Source organism: Lepus europaeus, chromosome 10, assembly GCF_033115175.1.
Source record: "Lepus europaeus isolate LE1 chromosome 10, mLepTim1.pri, whole genome shotgun sequence".
Taxonomy (NCBI): Eukaryota; Metazoa; Chordata; class Mammalia; order Lagomorpha; family Leporidae; genus Lepus; species Lepus europaeus.
This window is the reverse complement of record NC_084836.1, coordinates 95,973,109-95,987,689: the sequence shown is the minus strand read 5'-3', so window position 1 is coordinate 95,987,689 and position 14,581 is coordinate 95,973,109.

Below are 14,581 nucleotides of genomic sequence, written 5' to 3'. Positions count from 1 at the left end.
TTTCGCCATTTCAAGCCTCCTACTTTGTAGTAATTTATTTCAGCAACCCCAAGAAATGAATACAACAACTTCATCAAGGAAACACAAAAGCAGACGAAGCTGATCTGTAGGGACAGAAGCTGGAATCCTGGTAGGGGCAGGAATTGTCGGGGCGGAGGGAGCAAGGCAGGCGTGGGGGATGGTGGGAGCACAGCTGAGGTGGTGGCGCGGACACTGCAGTGAGCCCTTGAGCACGGCGGGGCGGGGGCTCAGCCGCCATCATCAAGGCGCCGTCTCAGACCCCATCCCCATTGGAAAACTTGAGTTTGACTCGCAGCTCTGGCTCCTGACCCCAGCTTCCTGCCAGTGCAGACCCTGGGAGGGAGTGCTGATGGCTTCAACGGCTGGGTTCCAAGCACCCACATCAGAGACCTGGGTGGAGCCCCCAGCTCCCAGCTCTGGGCCGCCATTGCAGGCGTTTAGGGAGAGAACCAGTGGGTGGGAGCTCTCTCTCCCCTCTTTTTCCTAGCTCTCAAATAGATAACTAACAAATGGTTCTTTGAAGGTAAATGGCGTGTCTAGACCCTGCAGACCTGTGGTACCCTCAACAAAGACTTAAAAACAAAACACAGGATGTTGGAAGGACTGCAAACAACTTTGCTCTGTGTCCAGCCTTGAAGGAAAGCTCCAACTTTGTCCTTGTCCTTCAGAATGACCACTCTCTGACTTGCGGCACAGTGGGATAAGCCATGTCCTGCGACTCTGGCAGGACAGTGTCGGAGCACTGGTTCGAGTCCCAGGTACTCTGCTTCCTAGCCCACTCCCTGCTGATGTGCCTGGGAAGGCAGCAGATGATGGCCCAAGGACTTGGGTTCCTGCCACACATACGGAAGGCCAAGATGCAGTTCTGGGCTCCTGAGTTTGGCCTGGCCCAGCCCGGGGTTTTGTGGCCATTGGGGAACCGCTCTGAGCCCCGCCCTCTTGTTGCAGGGGTTAAGAAAGCAGGCATCCAGATGTGCCAGGAAATTCAGGCTCCTACTCTCCTCCCCCTTTTTAGCACGGAGTTCCTCTCCTTCTGCTACCATGATGCCCAAGGACCTCACCCTAATCTTTGGCTCCCAACAGGCAGCTCGCGTGGCAGGGAGGTGGGGAGACGGGACAGACACAATGGGCGGAAGAAGTGAAGACGGTCCCGCGGGCTGACTCCAGCCCCATTGTTCTTGGCCAGTCCAGAAGCCGTCCCAGGCATGGTGTGGGCCAGCTGGAGGAAGCTTTGGCTCCGGGTTTTGTCTCTGCCTGCTGGCGGGGAAGAATGGGAGCTGACAGGGAAGGAAACCCATTGAACAGACGGGGGAAAGCCCAAGGCCCCTGGGGAGAGGTCACAGCTGGCCCAGAGCTCATTGCAACGGGGTGGGGAATCCCCACATGCAGACGGCAGTGCCTGGGAAAGGGCCAGAGTGTCATGCCCGTCAACACCAAGGGGCATCTCGCCCCACAACCTGACCGCCAAAGGGGCTGGCATGGGGCACAGCCGGTGAAGCCCCTGCCCGTATCGCAAGTCCCGGCTGCTCCACCATCCAACTCCTTCCCATCCAGCTCCCTGCTAATGCTCCTGTAAGCAGTGGAGGGTGGCCCAAGGTCTTGGGCCTCTGCACCTGCATGAGAGACCTGGAGGAAGCTCCTGGCTCCTGGCTTTGGCCTGGCCCAGCCCTGGCCATTGAGGCCATTTGGGCAATGAACCAGCAGATGGAAGATAGCTCTCTTTCTGTACCTCTGCCTTTCAAATACATAAATACATTTTTTAGGGGCCCGGCGCCGTGGCTCACTTGGCTAGTCCTCCACCTGCAGCGCTGGCATCCCATATGGGCGCTGGGTTCTAGTCCCGGTTGGGGCGCTGGATTCTGTCCCGATTGCTCCTCTTCCATCCAGCTCTCTGCTGTGGCCCAGGAGTGCAGTGGAGGATGGCCCAAGTGCTTGGGCTCCTGCACCCCATGGGAGACCAGGAGGAAGTGCCTGGTTCCTGGGTTCGGATCGGCGCAGTGTGCCGGCCCTGGCGGCCATTTGGGGGGTGAACCAATAGAAGGAAGACCTTTCTCTCTGTCTCTCTTTCTCACTGTAACTCTACCTGTCAAATAAATAAATAAATATTTAAATAAATAAATAAATACATTTTTAAAAGGAAGGGAACTAAAACTTTGGGTCAAAACACTGGACACTTGCTACCTGCAGTGCCCAGCACCGTGGCTCCCGGCAGCCCCGAGCACCCACCACAGCCATCGCTCTCTCCCCTGCCCTGCAGAGAAGGGGAGCTCAAAGTCCAGCCAGCTCTTGGCCTCCCAGCGGGAAAAGGATGGCACTGAGAAGCAAAGCCTGGCCAGGCCGCGTGGGCAGCCTCTGAAGGAGCCCAGCAAAGCGTTGACCCACAAGAGACTTCAGGGAGCAAAAGAGGGGTGCTGCCAGGTCCCCGGCAAACCACCACAGCATCAGGAAGGGAGCCAGGGGCACACCCAAAAACCCGGAGACGGAGGAAGGAGAGGGCATCTCGCAGGAGTCTGGGAGGAGGAGCAGCGACCACGCGGGGCCACCTGCGGCACCAGCCAAGTGGTAGCTGTCCCCTAGGACCGCACAGCTTCGCTGGGTTCCCGCTGGCCCAGACCCCCACCCCACCGCCCGCGCCTGCGCAGCTGCACACTGCACAGCGCACCCGGCCCTGCAGGGCCCCAGTGGTCGGTGGTCGCTGGGGAGCAGCTGCCCTCGGGCCTCAGCTTCCAGCACCCCTACCACTCACACACTCACCCTCCTGGACAAGTCTGATTCCCCCTTAGCCGCACCCTGCATCTGCTGCGCGCCCGCTCCCTGGCCGGTGGGAACATTGCTCTGTGGGCTCCTGGTTTGGGGGCCCTTTCTTTGCTCCATTGTCCACCCCCCCCCCCGGCTTCCCACAGAGGGGCCAGGGAGCGCTCCCTGGGCCTTAAGGGGCTCAGGCCCCAACTCATTCTAACATGCACCACTGCGGTGCCCAGGCAGCAGCAGGTGTGGCCCATAGAGGGGGCTGCTGAGCCCCCAGGACACTGTCACCAGGCAGGGCTCCCACCCACTCTTCCGCCTTCCTTCAGCTTACCAGTCCCTGTCCGAGGAGGGGCGGCCCTCTGGGGTGTGGGAAGGCAGGCAGGTGTTGGAGCCCTGCCCACGCTGCCGTTACCCCGGGATCTGAGCCATGCAGTTACAGACATGCAGCAGGGTCACCTGTTGTCCAGATGAGGCCTGTGTTCCCCGTGGCAGCCACCTAAGGTGGCCTGGGACCACTCCCTGCGCCTGCTGTAGGCCTGTCTCTCCCGCCCCCCACGGGGCAGTAACAACAAGGAGCTGGCCCTGCCCGCCCCCACCTCTTGCTCTGCCCCACCCCAAGGTTCTGGTTCCGTCTCTTCTCTACCCACAAACCGCCTCTGGACAGTCCTGCTGCTTTGTCCAGTGTTTTGTTCTTAGACATCTCAGCGCCTCCTCCTCACTGCCTCCCTCTGTGCCGCCCGCATCCCTCCCCCGGACAAGGGGGCTGGGGCACTGACACCTGGCCCACGGGAGGCGGGGCCTCAGCTCTAGGGTACCGCAGCAGAGCGAGGCAGCCGTGTTTGTCCTACAGGGTGTAGGGGCCGCCATTTTATGGCTCATCTTGGAGCTCCCGCTCTGGTTTCCTATTTGTAGTTACTTGAATAAAAAAATATCATGTTCTGGAAAAAGAAAACCTGGACATTTCCCATATGCACTGAAACTTTTTATTAAGTGAATATCAGGGCCGGTGTTACGGCGCAGCAAGTTAAGCCACTGCCTGCGACGCTGGCGTCCTGAATGAGGCCAGTTCGAATCCTGGTCCAGCTCCCGGCTAATGCACCTGGGAAAGCAGCGGAAGATGGCCCAAGCACCTGGGCCTCTGCACCCATGTGGGAGATCCAGATGGAGCTCCTGACATCTGGCTTTAGCCTGGTCTAGCCCTGGTCATTACAGCCATTTGGACAGTGAACCAGCAGATGGAAGATCTCTCTCTCTCCCCTCCTCACCTCCAATAACTCTGCCTTTTAAGTAAATAAAAAAGTAAAATCTTTTAAAAAAAGAAGTAAATGTAAGCCTGGGAACCATGTGTGTTAAAATCATGGGCCAGGAAAGAGGTTTCTGGAGGGAATTAGCCACATTCGAGGGCTGGGAGCAGAGGTGCGTTGGCAAGTTGAGGTTGGCAATGGGTAGACAAGGACTGGGCCAGGCTTGTGTCCAGATACCACAGGTGAAGATACCACAGGTGACAGCGTCGAGGGTGTTGAGGGCCATTGCTCAGATCTGGGAGCCTTTTAAAAGCAAAGCCAGCATTATTTTTCTGGAGTCCTTCCTGTGGCATGGCCACGGCAGTGACTGTGTTGGACCCCTGAACACATACCTATCCCCTCTCCCCAACCTTAATAGTTGCGTCTACTTGTGTAGTTCTGTTCCACATATTCTAAAGGCATTTAGGGGCCGGTGCTGTGGCCTAGTAGGCTAAGCATCTGCCTGTGGTGCTGGCATCCCACATAGGAGCTGGTTCAAGTCCCAGCTGCTCCACTTCTAACCCAGCTCCCTGCTGATGGCCTGGAAAGGCAGTAGAAGATGGTCCAAGTGCTTGGGCACCTGTGTGAGAGGCCCAGAAGAAGCTCCTGGCTCCTGGCTCTGGACCAGCCCAGCTCTGGCTGTTGCAGCCATTTGGAGGGTGAACCTTTCTGTCTGTTTCTCTCTCTCTCTGTCTGTCTGTAACTATGCCTTTCAAGGAGCCAGCATTCAAACTGGAGAAGTCTGGCTCCCAAAGCATCAAAATACACCAGGATTGTGCCAAAAACTTTGCTTCCCAAACCACGGCGCTCAGGGAGGCATCCCTGCAAGGCCTAAGGCTCTAGTACCTTCCCAGGGTGACCCCGCCCCTCTGTGTTACGCAAGGGACACAGAACTGACACACAAACCAAACAAGGACACGAACGTCCAAGTGGCACTGCTTACGTGGTTGTACAACTGGTGCCTGCGTCCACATTGGAACCCCTGCACTCCATACCTGCCCCCAGCTCCTGACACCAGCTTCCTGCTAACGCTGAGCCGGGGAAGCAGCAGGTGATGGCTCTAGTAGTTAGGTGCCAGCCAGCATTTGGGGCATGGATCAGCAAATGGAAGAACTTTCCTCTCTCTCTGTATCTCTGCCTCTCATTTAAATAACTCAAACAAAACATGTGTAGTTATATAAAAATAGAAGTTGTGGTCCTGTCTGTCCCCACCCTGCTTTGACCAGGTCACGGCTAAGAAGAGGGACTTGGGCGCGGCGCGGCGTCCCGACCACCAGAGGGCGCTCTGGCTCTTCCAGCCGCGTTCACTACCTCTACCCACGCTGGAAGCGGAGCCTGCCTCTCCTGGCTCCAGGTCTTTCTCAGGGGTTCTCCTTGGAACAGGCGAGCCTGGCTGTTAGATCCGCGGATGCCCGGAGTCGCAGAGACAGACATCGCTGTGGGCCTCCGCCCCGGGGGAGCGTGGGTCAGGACATCGGTCCTTCAGTGTGCCTCGCTCACAAGCTTGTGCATCGTCAAACGTTCCCAAGGGCGCGCACGTGACCTTTGGCTCCTGGGCCGTGGGGTCACCTGGCCATGACTCCACCCTGGTGTTCTCAGCTCTGCAAAGTCTCCCTCAGAGGCAGCATCCAGGGAGTACCTGCATTTTTATCTTCGCAACGTTAAGGTTTTCTGTTTATTTACTTTACCTACTCTGCAGATGGAGAGAGGGAGATAGTTAATCTCCCATCCCATTGACTGCCAACAGCCTCTGCTGGGCAGACAGACGCCAGGAGCCTGGAATTCAACCCAGGTCTTCTGCCTGGGTGCCAAGGACCCCGCGGCGTGAGCCATCGCCAGCGACCCCCAAAGGTGCACATTAGCAGGGGAGCTGGAACCAGAAGCCAAGCCAGGACTCAAACCCAGGAACTCCAGTCCTGGACGTGGTGTCCCGAGCAGCGTCTCTACTGCTGTGTCGTTCACTCAGCCCGGCACCTGCTTTCTGAGCGACATTTCACCCCCCGGGACGGGGCGGGGGGGTGATGCCCAGCGGCACAGAGCGCCAGGTGGGTTTGCAGGGTTGTCAGTTAGAGGCTTGCTTGTGGAAGGACCATGCATTCTCTCAGTGCAACCAGGAAGGGGTCCTGAAACAGGAGGAAGACAGCAGCGAACAAGACAGAGAGATCCCAGCTCTCTGGGAGCTTCCATTGTTGAAAAGGAGATGGCAGCCAAAGCAATGAGTAAGGCAGTGTCTTACGGAGCTAAAGGAGGGCAAAGGATAAGGCAGTGTGCTAAGAAGGGGCTGAGGACAGGTTGTATCTGGATGGCGGTATTGCTACACACATGGGTGCATTAATCCAGACTTCACCCCAGACACTTAAGACAGGAGCGTTTCACTGTGTGTGGATCTTATCTCAACACAGTTCTTTTTCAAAGAATGAAGAGTTGCCTGGGAAGGAAGACGTTGCCTGGGTGCTCGGGGTGGCCTCGGCCGAGGTGATTGCATCCTTCCTATACTTACATATGGCTTTTGTGTGGGTGTGATGCACAGAGTACCATCCTCTGTGTGTCTCACCAGCCGGCTCTTTTCACTCAACATTGTCATGGCTTCCACTTTCCCTGAGTGGACTTGGTTTTATGATGGGTCTATAGACTTTAATATTCTTTCCCTACAAATTCTGAATAGGGAAATTATTGCACACTGGGAGACCGATCTTTATTACTGAGACTGGAATCTCATTTAGGAAGCTCATTCAAATCATACTATAATCTTTCAGGATGTCCCCCAAGGAAAACAGTGTTATGGTTCTTGGAATTTTCTGGGGGCAGGGGAGTGCCTTTTTGGAGCATTTTCCTTGGGGGATAAAGTAATTTAAGTCATTATCACTCATCAGGATTCATTTACAGCATCCTCTGTGATAATTCCTGCACCTGGCTTGCCCGGGGAGGGACCACTGCTGGGATTCCATCCCCTCCTCTTAGCGCAACATGCTGACTGTCACACTGACCCAAAGCACAATGTTAGGGCTCTAAGGATGGCTTAAATTTAGTCTCAGAATGCCTAAAATTGGCATTGTTTTCAGCTCAATTCAGGATGGATCTCTGTGATTAAACTGAGAAAAGCAGGACTCATTTGAATTTTTGGGTCTCAACTCAAAAGTGTTATTCACCCCGTTTTGTAGTAAGGTCTTCGGCAATGGCGTGCACTGGGGCTGGGGCAGGGACTGTGGTGAAGGCTCATGGTGTTTGTCGGGGTGAAGAGTCGGCGTCTGGCTTGGGCTCTCTCGATACTGCTTTGCTGTGATTCAGTGTTCGGGGTTTCAATTAGTGTCGTTAGGGGTTAAGACTGACATACAGACCAGGAAAGCCTTGGGATAGTCTTACATCAGTAGGATTTTAGAGTGAAGGCACACAATCATTACAAGGAGGGATGTAGGGTTAGGGTTGCGGTCAGGGTGATGTGGGTTTGTGCCAGTCTCTACAGAGTTCAGGGTCATTGGTTCATGGTTTTTAGGACTCCAAGTAGTCAGTGAAAGGGGGTGGGGTGGTGTCAAGATCAACCATGCATTGGTTTGTGCCATTTAGAATTCAGGGTCTTCCAGTTCAGCATCAATGGGGTCCCTGAGTTAGGGCTAAAGTCAAGGTCTATAAACAGAGTAATCGGGGCCAGGACAGGTCACGGGCAAGGCGTCTGCTGCATTGCCTGCTAGGGTTCAAGATTGTTGACTCATGGGGCCAGCGCTGCGGCACAGCAGGTTAAAGCCCTGGCCTGAGGTGCTGGCATCCCATATGGGCACCGGTTTGAGTCCCAGTTGCTCCACTTCCAATCCAGGTCTCTGTTATGGCCTGGGAAAGCAGTGGAAGATGGCCCAAGTCCTTGGGCCCCTGCACCCACATGGGAGACCAGGAGGAAGTGCCTGGCTCCTGGCTTTGGATCAGTGCAGGCTCCTGGCTTTGGATCGGCACAGCTCGGGCCATTGTGGCCATTTAGGGAGTGAACCAGCAGATGGAAGATCCCTCTCTCTATCTCTGCTTCTCTTTCACTCTGTGTAACTCTGGCTTTCAAATAAATAAAATAAATCTTAAAAAAAAATAAGATTGTTGACTCACGAATGTCAAGGCCATTGGAGTTGATGGCATCAATGTCACTGAGAATGGCAGCGTTGGCCTTACCAGACTTAGGCTCCTTTGAAACTATTTAAGATCATCTTGGGATTAGGATCCTTTTGAATCAATTAGGATTGCTTAGAGTGCATTGGAGTCTTGGATCTTTGAGGGTCTGTTGGATGATAGGGGTTTGGAATCATTTAAAATGTACTTGAATTTTCAAGGACTGTCTTTGGAGTATAAAGTGAAAGATCTTGTAGAGCATACTGGGATCTTTAGGGTCATGTAAGGTGGCTTGATTAGTTTAGGGCCATGTGGGATAATCTGGGGCTTGATTTTGAGATTGTTTAATAAGACACCCAGGACGTTCAAAGTCGCTTTTAGGGCTGAGAATCGCTCAGGATCAGAGAGGACAGTTTCAGCCCTCAGCATCCTTTGGGATCATTTGGTTTACAGAGCTCCCAGCTTCGCCATTCAGCGCGTGCTCTGCGGACCATCTAGGGGTGTGACACAGGGCAGACCCCAAGCCCCACCCAGAGCGGCTGAATTCGAGTCAGCATTTCTCTGTCAGGGGCCTCTCTGGGCTCCCTCTGTGTTCTGTTCTGGTTTAGGCCATTCGAGGTCACTACCCTGTGTTGGGGCTTTAGGGTTATTAGACACCTTAGCCATAAGGTTGTTTAAATGGGTTCTTGGAGCCAGTTGTGCAGCAGTGGGTTAAGCCGCCACCTGCTGTGCTAGTATCCTGTATCAGAGCACTGGCTGCCCCACTTCTGCTCCACCTCCCTGTTAATGCACCTGGGACAGCAGCAGAAAATGGCCCAAGTACTTGGGCTCCTGCTGTCCACACGGGAGACCGGTATGGAGTTTCTGGCTTCTGGCCCAGCCCTGGCTGTTGCGGCCATTTGGGGAGTGAACCAGAAGATGGAAGCTATCTCCCTCTCTCTGTCACTCTGCCTTTCAAATACATCAAATATATTTTAAAAATGGGTTCTTGAGAGTTGTTAGAATCAGAGTCTCTCATCATTCAAGATGATGTGATCCTTCCAATTTGTGTGTGTGTGTGTGTATGGGGGGTATTACTATAGGAAGTGACTTAAATAATTTAGTTTGTGGGAACATGGAATTCAAAGAGGAGCTTGTTTGTTTTGGTGCACAAAATTTTGAAATCTATGCATATAAGGGGTTTCCAAAAAGTTCACATAAAGTATTATTATATTTTCTTTTAAGATTTGGGCTGGCGCCGTGGCTTAACTGGCTAATCCTCCGCCTTGCGGCGCCGGCACACCAGGTTCTAGTCCCGGTCGGGGCACCGATCCTGTCCCGGTTGCCCCTCTTCCAGGCCAGCTCTCTGCTGTGGCCAGGGAGTGCAGTGGAGGATGGCCCAAGTGCTTGGGCCCTGCACCCCATGGGAGACCAGGATAAACACCTGGCTCCTGCCATCGGAACAGCGCGGTGCGCCTACCGCGGCGGCCATTGGAGGGTGAACCAACGGCAAAGGAAGACCTTTCTCTCTGTCTCCCTCTACTGTCCACTCTGCCTTTCAAAAAAAAAAAAGATTTATTTATATGTATTTGAAAGAGCAACAGAGAGAAGAGAGAGAGAGAGAGAGCTTCCACCTGCTGAGTCACTGCCCTAATGCCTGCAATAGCCAATACTGGGCCAGAAAACTTTTAATTTAAAAGCCAATGTAATAGACACACAAAGAAAATGTAACCCCATCATGCTAAGGTAACTTTTCTCATAATTGCTTTTTATTTATATGAAAGCGGAGAGAGCAAGAACGAGCGCTGTGTTCTGTTCCAGTTTAGGCCATTTGAGGTCATCTACTAGCTCATTCTCCAGGTGGCAGTAAGGGTCAGGGCTGGGCCAGGCCAAAGCCAGGAGCCAGAAACTCCATCCACATCTCCCACGTGGGTGCAGGAGCCCAAGCACTTGGGCATCTTCTGCTGCCTTCCATGGTGCATTAGTAGAGAGCTGAATCGGAAGTGGAGCAGCCGGGACTTGAACTGGTGCCCATATGGGATGCTGGCCTCACAAGTGTGGCTTCACCGGCTGTGCCACAGTGCTGGTCCCTCACAGGATTTTATATTTAGGCTGCAGTCACATTAGTCATGCTCTTTTATTCACTTTACATAGTATTTCCATGTTTCTATTTAAACTTTATAATTATACTTTCAACGGCTAAATAATATGCATGTGTATGCTTTTTAATTTTGGCTATGCTATTATCCCAGAAGGGAGGAAGAGAGCAAAGGAAAAGAAAAACCTACTTGACTTTTTATTAGGATTATTTGAATCTATTGATAAATTTGGGAGAGCAGCTAGATTTATAATCTGTAAAGGAAATCCATTTTTAAATTTTATTTTCTAATATTTTATTAGATACCTAGAAATACACAGAAATATAATTTTAATATATTCTCATTGTTTTACCAACCTGATAAAATTCCTGAAGTATTTCAAATAATTTATCTGTAGATTATTATGACCATTTTAAATTCAACATTTCCCCCTCGTTTTATTTGAAAAGCAGGGAGACAGAGACAGATACTCCACAAATGCCTGTAACAGCCATGGCTGGGCTGTGCAAACCCAGGAGCCCAGAACTCAGTCCAGGTCTCCCATGTGTGGGGCAGGGACGCACGTATTTGAGCCATCGCTGCTGCTTCCCAGGGTATGCATTAGCAGGAAGCTAGATCACAGTGGAGGAGGTGGGACTCGAACCAGGCACTCAGAGATGGACTGCAGGGATCCCAAGTGGAAACTTAACTGCTGCACCAACACCTGCCCTTGCGGGTTTCTTTTCACGAGTCACGGACCCTGGAGTTTGCTCTCTTTGCTTAGTTAGCTCAAGAACTTTGGGCTAACTTGAATGGATGTGTATGTGTGCGCACGTGTGTGTGTGTGTGTGTGTGTGAAGACTTAGTTTATACCAAAAATTTAGTTAAGGAACTTTTACAATTAAAGCTGAGCGATACAGTCTTTCAAACACGCCCCACCTTTTAGGATCTTTCCTTGGGCATATTTTGGATTCAGGGTTTTTTATAGCCCTAGACATGCACTGTTTGCTATGTGTGGGAGTTCTCATCAGCAGTTTCTTCCCAAAATTATACCCCAGACATCGCTGAGACATAATGACTTCCCACTGGCAAGACAGCCCCACGCTGTCGCAATCTTTCTGCCCTAAGCTCTGGCACCAGCTGCCATCCCTGAATCTCAGTGCTGTCAGTGGGGGCCATTGCAAAATACCCAAACCTGGTGCCGCAACCCCAGATGGCTGTGCCGGGGCCACCTGGGACAGCAGAGAGGGGCTGTGACTTGCACAGGACACGCAATTTAGGAGTTTTTGAGTTGTATGAGTTCCTTATATATGTCAGGGTCTTCAAAAAGTTCTTGGCAAAGCATGTGCTATGAAGAAAACTGTAGATTTCAAAATGCTTTTAAACCGAATAAACATCAGTTTTTAAAAATTCATTTGAAAAGTAGAGAAACAGATTTTTCCATCTGCTGGTTCACTTCTCAAATACCCACGACAGCCATGGCCTTGCTATGCTGAAGCCCAGAGTCAGGAACTCCATCCATGTCGTCCAGGTGGGCCACCACCCCTGCCTCCCAGGGTGAGCGCTAGCAGGAAGCTGGATCGGAAGAGAAGCCAGCGCCTCCACAGGCAGTCATGGAGATGCAGGCATCCCGTGTCGCAACTGAACCGCCGCACCAAACGCCCATCCCCCAGGTGAACTTTTCATTTAATTACATTTTCCCATGAACCTTTTGTGTCCTCTCCTATTTTGGACATCAACCTCATATCAAGTATATGGTTGCAAATATTCTCTCCCTTCCTGTAGGTTATTTTTTCATTTTGTTTATGGTTTCCTTTGTTGTATAGAAACTTTATATATATATAAATATATATATTTTTATATAAATATATATATATATATATTTGAAAGTCAGAGTTGCAGAAAGAGAGAGATCTTCTGTCTGCTAGCTCACTCCCCAAATGGCAGCAATGGCCTGGGTTGGGCCAGGCCAAAACCAGGAGCCCAGAACTCCACCTGGGTCTCCCACAGGAGTGGCAGAGGCCCAAGCACCATCTTCTGCTGCTTTCCCAGGCACATTAGCAGGAAGCTGGATTGGAAGTGGAGCAGCTGGGACTCCAATGGCACCCATGGGATGCTGGCACTGCAGATGGCAGTTTAACCTGCTGTGCCACAGTGCTGGCCCCAAGAGAGTGGATCTTAAGTGTCCCTGCCCCCGACCTCCCCACCCACCTGAAACAGTAGCTGTGTTGGTGACGGCTGTGTTAATGTGCTTGTGGCGATCACTTCACAATGTATGTGTGTACTAAACCAGCAGGTGTACACCTTGAACATAGACAAATTCCACTGGCCAGCTGTCCCCCAATAAAGCTGGAAAAATAAAATTTTTTAATTAAAAAAAGGAAAATCAAAATGTTGATGCCAGTGCATCCAGTTTAAAAATACCACCATGAAAAATGTGTCTTGCTGTGATACAAAAATCTTTAAATCCCGGTTTGCAAAACACTGATAAAATGTCCATATATCTTGCATTCTACCAAAACATGTGTTTAGATTCCCCATCCTAAAGCTTTTTTTTTTAAAAGATTTATTTATTTGAAAGTCAGAGTTACACAGAGAGAGGAGAGGCAGAGAGAGAGAGAGAGATCTTCCATCCGATGGTTCACTCCCCAGATGGCCAGGAGCTTCTTCTGGGTCTCCCATGTGGGTGCAGGGGCCCAAGGACTGGGCCATCTTCTACTGCTTTCCCAGGCCACAGCAGAGAGCTGGATCAGAAGTGGAGCAGCCGGGTCTTGAACCGGTGCCCATGTAGAATGCCGGCACTTCAGGCCAGGGCGTTAACCCACTACACCACAGCGCCGGCCCCCATCGTAAAGTTTAAACTGAACATTTACATTCCATTTATGGCTGCTGCTTGAAACCTAGCCCCACAGTTCAGAGCTGCTCCTCGGGTGACACGTGGGCTGGTCGTAGTCATCATCCACACTGGGACATGTGGGGAGCAAATGCAGTGCTGTCAATAATTACAGCAGAACAACAGAGACCAACTGGGACTGTCTCAAACAGAGATTTACGCCCTCCCAAAGGGACCACAGTTTTACAACTGTTTAACATATATCACCTACATGTGTATATATTTATAGTATCATGTACATATGTATACTTCGTTACTTACATAAAGCTAATTTACATATTTGCATAATTTCTAGACTTAAATCTAAGTCCTGCCTTTTATTCTGTATGGTCTTAAAAATAGCGATGTCAGTGTCACCCAGTGGCAGGCTTCCGTAGTTTGTGTGTATTCAAAACCCAGCAACATATTCAAATGGATTCAGAACTTCCCAGGCGTGTCCTGCCAGCAAGCCCCGTTCAGTAATAACTCCATCACCTAAAATAGACAATGCCAAATGATTTCATACAATCTGTTTCCACAGAGCAAGCCAAGCTCTGCTGGCTGTCTTCAGCAGCAGGTGATCATGTGTGCTGGTGGATTTCAGTCAAACTTCTTGCTGCCTGGGTCGGGGCTCTGGTGACACCCAAACAGGTTTTACCTTTCGTCTCTGTTACCTACATCCACGTGATGTGTTCAGCAGGAAAGTCCCGCTGCCTGACATGTTCACTGCCGGCTCACCTACGTCACCAACTTAGTCAATGCAGCCAGTGAAGGGCTAAAACCCGCAACTGCAGGAAATTGAAACAATACTAAAGAGAGACAGTGACCGCCGGGGCTGCTGTGGTGGTGGGGCGGGGTTAGCCGCCACTTGTGATCCCGGTGCCCCATAGCAGAATGCCAATTTTGAATCCTGGTGCTCTGTTTCCAATCCAGCTTCATGATATTGCACCTGGGAAAGCAGCAGATGACAACCCCAGGGCTTGGGACCCTGCTACCCACGTGGGAGACCTGGATGGAGTTCCTGCCTTCCGGCTTCAGCCTGGCCCAGCCCCAGCCATTGTGGCCATTTGGACAGCGAACCAGTGGATGGACATTCTGTGTTACTCTGCCTGTCAAATAAATGTGTTTTTTTTTTTTTAGTTTTTAAATTTTTTTGACAGGCAGATTTAGACAGTGAGAGAGAGAGACAGAGACAGAGAGAAAGGTCTTCCTTCCGTTGGTTCACCCCGCAAATGGCTGCTACGGCCGGCGTGCTGCACTGATCCAAAGCCAGGAGCCAGGTGTTTCCTCCCTGGTCTCCCATGCGGGTGCAGGGCCCAAGCACTTGGGCCATCCTCCATTGCCTTCCCGGGCCACAGCAGAGAGCTGGACTGGAAGAGGAGCAACCAGGACAGAACCGGTGCCCTGACCGGGACTAGAACCCGGGGTGCCGGCGCCACAGGCGGAGGATTAGCCTAGTGAGCTGCGGCACCGGCCAAATAAATGTTTTTAAAACGTGATGTATCCACCTC